The 5000-nt window shown below is 42.0% G+C and overlaps 1 protein-coding gene across 1 annotated transcript in view; it reads left to right on the top strand.

The window, feature by feature from the left end:
- Dscam1 (Down syndrome cell adhesion molecule 1) overlaps positions 1-5000 on the top strand; it is a 365478-nt gene that overhangs the window by 183080 nt on the left and 177398 nt on the right. The gene's annotated exons all lie outside the window — the stretch shown is intronic.

Here is a 5000-nt window from a genome sequence, read left to right as displayed (position 1 = left end):
ATACAGCCGTTAATATGCAAATTTACTTTTTTTCTTTTTTCTTTTTTTTTTGCACAAGTCCACGAGTAATAAAAAAAACATAAATTCTCTAGATTGTCTTTATTCACGGGTGTTGTTTTTTTTTATTTCGTTTTAATTGAAGGGAAGATTGTAACGGAAGTGATTGTTTATAAAAGGAAGTGAGGCGACGTGTTGTGTCGGCCATTATCCCACCTGTTCCCTCCAACTCCCTCAGCCTTACCCTCGAGGGTGAACCCCCCCCTCTCTATTTTAAGAGCCCGAACCAGACCCGCGACTTCGGCTTCGTCATACAATTTTTATGTATCATATAAATTTTGTAAAAATATTATGTAAATGATCTATCAGTTATTATTTACTATTTATTTATCATCTATCCATTTATCTATCTATTTATATACATTTACCTAATTTAGCAACATGAAAAAAAAACAAGGACAGCCATGTCTGTTATCTAATCGTCCGATCACCGTGGCCATGGATCTGCGTGATGCATTGCGTGTCCTTAAATGGATACACGAAAAAGGAATAGTGATACATATAAAAAAAGTAAAAAAAAGTCATGCATGTTGCGTAAGAGACGCCTTCCTTACACGGTCGAGAAGATATATGTATTCGGGCAGAAGTGGTTAGTGCGGTATTAAGATAACGTATCCCTTTGCTGTGGATATCAGAAGGATGTTTTAGTTTGTGTATCATTGTTTTTTTTTATTTTTTTCCTTAAAATTCTTATTCTTTGTCTCTTATTTTTTCTTGTCTCTCATTGCCTGTCTGCTTATCTCTTTCCTTTCCCTCCTATTTTTCATTATTCCTACTCTCCTCATCTCTAACCATCTCCTTTGCTTTTGCCGCGTGACGAGCCTGATAACCTAATCCTGTTTACATGTATCCCCTTGATTCTGAGGAGTATAAACACTTGATCTTCGCGAATCCTTCTCTGAGGCAGTTCGTGCGGGAAAATTACTCTGGAGCCGGTTTAAGTTAATGGGGAAGGGAGTTTATTTCCACTGCAATGGCTTCAACTATTGCAGCTAAGGCTGTTGTGGCTCCTGCACTACTGTCACTACTAGTGGTGCTTTCATATCTCGGACACTTCTGCTACTGTTGATATATCTAATACTATTTCAACAACAACAACTACCATTACTGCTACTACTGCCATTGTTACTGCTGTTAGTAGTAGTAGTAGTAGTACTAGTACTAGTACTAGTACTACTACTACTACTACTACTACTACTACTACTACTACTACTACTACTACTAGCACTACTAGCACTACTAGTACTACTACTACTACTACTACTACTACTACTACTACTACTATTACTTCTACTACTGAGAGAGAGAGAGAGAGAGAGAGAGAGAGAGAGAGAGAGAGAGAGAGAGAGAGAGAGAGAGAGAGAGAGAGAGAGAGAGAGAGAGAGAAGCCCTTTCTTCTATTCCCTTCCCAGGCCACACATGTATCCTTTTTTATCTCTCTCTCCCTCTCCCTCTCCCTCTCTCAATCGGCTTTCTTTGCGGGAGCCGGAACTCTCACAGTTGATCCGAGGAGGCTAGATAGAGAGCAAGACTGGCGGCCCTATCTCGGCCTCGCCTCTACCCTCTCTTTACCCAACCTGGCCGGGAAGAATAAAACAAGAACGGAAACGCTTTGCTTTTCCTTGTATTTTTTCATCAAGGGAGGGGGAAGGGATGAAGGGGGAAGGATAAAGGGAGGGTGCGATGGAAGAGGGGGAAAGAGGAGAGGAATGGCGGGAGAGGAGGGGGGAAAAAAGAAGGGGAGGGGGAGGGGGGGGAAGGGGGAGGGGGGGAGGGGAGAGGGGGAAAGGAGGAGAGAGAGAAGAGGAGGGGGAGGGAGGAGAGAGAGGAGAGGGGAGGGAGAGAGGAGAGGAGAGGAGGAAGAGGGAGAGGAGGAGGGAAGAGAGGAGAGGGGAGGAGGGGAGGAAGAGAGAGAGAAAAGGGAGAGGAAAAGGAGGGAGGAGAGAGAGAGAGAGGGAAAAGGGGGAGGAAGAGAGGAGAGATGAAGAGGGAGCGAGAGAGAGAGAGAGAGAGAGAGATAGAGATAGAGAGGAACAGACCAGACAACAGGCAGTCCACAGACACAGATACACAGAAAGAGAGAATTAGAAAAAGTTAATATAAATTTATCTATCTGTCAGTATGTTATTTGTGTGTGTGTGTGGTGTTGTGTTTGTGGTGTGTGTTTGTGTGTGTTGTTTGTATGTGTGTTTGTGTTGCGTGTGTGCGTGTTGCGCGTCGTGTGCGTGTGTGTGTATTACAGTGTTGTGTGTGTGTGTAGACCTACAAAAGCCAAAACACATTTGCTTTTTTTTTCTCTGTTGGAGGCGTGCAAGGGATGGCGATTACATTTATTTATTCAAGATGTCTTGCGTGGGAGCTTTTTGCCGAGGGGATTGTTCACTTCCTCTATCTGGGAGTTCTTGGGCTCATGACGCTGGATGGGTCTCGGCGGGGCGGGGGGTCGGGCCCGGGGAGGGGGGGGGGGGGGGGGGTGGAGAGTAGGCGGTTGGCGCCCCCATGCCCCGCCCCCATGCCCCGGCTTCGACAAAGAACGGAAGTGTCCAATGCGCGCCAAGTCCTTCTCTGCCTGTTGTCCGAGATGCCCAGTTGTTCCAATGAGTGTGTAAGCTTGGTTTGTCTACTTGCATATGTGTATATTATTCTGTTTCTTTTATGCAATGATATATATATATGTATATATATATATATATATATATATATATATATATATATATAAGTGTGTGTGTGTGAGTATGTAAGTATGTGTGTTTATTATTATATATATAATATATATTATATATATATATATATATATATATATATATATATAAATTTACTCTAACGCTCCCCTTACTCTTTTCCTCCCCCTCTTTCCCACTTTACTATCAAGAAACGGACACGTTAGTTACGCTAACGATCTTGCCACGTGACACATCGCGATATGCAAATGAGTTTGAAAAAGAACAAAAGGTAAAACAAATGACTCATTTCTGTTGATGTTTAAAACTGCCTTTTCATGCTGCTGCTTGCAATGTTTAATATCAGCAGTTGTCGTGCCAGCTCGTAGATTTTGTGGACATAAGTCGCTGTTTATATCTGCTAACGACTTTTATGAGTGGTTAGCTTATCCTTGTAAAGCACTTTATTCGCCAAATATTATGATTCAGTAAGATTGGACTCTTAGCTTGCATTATACAGCCGTTAATATGCAAATTTACTTTTTTTCTTTTTTCTTTTTTTTTTGCACAAGTCCACGAGTAATAAAAAAACATCAATTCTCTAGATTGTCTTTATTCACGGGTGTTTTTTTTTATTTCGTTTTAATTGAAGGGAAGATTGTAACGGAAGTGATTGTTTATAAAAGGAAGTGAGGCGACGTGTTGTGTCGGCCATTATCCCACCTGTTCCCTCCAACTCCCTCAGCCTTACCCTCGAGGTCCCCCCTCTATTTAGCCCGACCGCGACTTCGGCTTCGTCATACAATTTTTATGTATCATATAAATTTTGTAAAAATATTATGTAAATGATCTATCAGTTATTATTTACTATTTATTTATCATTTATCGATTTATCTATCTATTTATATACATTTACCTAATTTAGCAACATGAAAAAAACAAGGACAGCCATGTCTGTTATCTAATCGTCCGATCACCGTGGCCATGGATCTGCGTGATGCATTGCGTGTCCTTAAATGGATACACGAAAAAGGAATAGTGATACATATAAAAAAGTTAAAAAAGTCATGCATGTTGCGTAAGAGACGCCTTCCTTACACGGTCGAGAAGATATATGTATTCGGGCAGAAGTGGTTAGTGCGGTATTAAGATAACGTATCCCTTTGCTGTGGATATCAGAAGGATGTTTTAGTTTGTGTATCATTGTTTTTTTATTTTTTTTCCTTAAAATTCTTATTCTTTGTCTCTTATTTTTTCTTGTCTCTCATTGCCTGTCTGCTTATCTCTTTCCTTTCCCTCCTATTTTTCATTATTCCTACTCTCCTCATCTCTAACCATCTCCTTTGCTTTTGCCGCGTGACGAGCCTGATAACCTAATCCTGTTTACATGTATCCCCTTGATTCTGAGGAGTATAAACACTTGATCTTCGCGAATCCTTCTCTGAGGCAGTTCGTGCGGGAAAATTACTCTGGAGCCGGTTTAAGTTAATGGGGAAGGGAGTTTATTTCCACTGCAATGGCTTCAACTATTGCAACTGAGGCAGTTGTGGCTCCTGCACTACTGTCACTACTAGTGGTGCTTTCATATCTCGGACACTTCTGCTACTGTTGATATATCTAATACTATTTCAACAACAACAACTACCATTACTGCTACTACTGCCATTGTTACTGCTGTTAGTAGTAGTAGTAGTAGTACTAGTACTAGTACTACTAGTACTACTACTACTACTACTACTACTACTACTACTAGCACTACTAGTACTACTACTACTACTACTACTACTACTACTACTACTACTACTACTATTACTTCTACTACTGAGAGAGAGAGAGAGAGAGAGAGAGAGAGAGAGAGAGAGAGAGAGAGAGAGAGAGAGAGAGAGAGAGAGAGAGAGAGAGAAAAGCCCTTTCTTCTATTCCCTTCCCAGGCCACACATGTATCCTTTTTTATCTCTCTCTCCCTCTCCCTCTCCCTCTCTCACTCGGCTTTCTTTGCGGGAGCCGGAACTCTCACAGTTGATCCGAGGAGGCTAGATAGAGAGCAAGACTGGCGGCCCTATCTCGGCCTCGCCTCTACCTGGCCGGGAAGAATAAACAAGACACGGAAACGCTTTGCTTTTCCTTGTATTTTTTCATCAAGGGAGGGGGAAGGGATGAAGGGGGAAGGATAAAGGGAGGTGCGATGGAAGAGGGGGAAAGAGGAGGAATCGGCGGGAGAGGAAGAGAGAGAGAGAGATGGGGATAGAGAAGGAGAAGGCGAAGGAGGAACAGAAAAAAAGG

Source organism: Penaeus japonicus, unplaced genomic scaffold (assembly GCF_977035675.1).
Source record: "Penaeus japonicus unplaced genomic scaffold, GWHDUDI00000001_assembly GWHDUDI00000002, whole genome shotgun sequence".
NCBI lineage: Eukaryota > Metazoa > Arthropoda > Malacostraca > Decapoda > Penaeidae > Penaeus > Penaeus japonicus.
The sequence above is the reverse complement of the archived record's forward strand: the minus strand, read 5'-3'. Positions and strand labels throughout refer to the sequence as shown.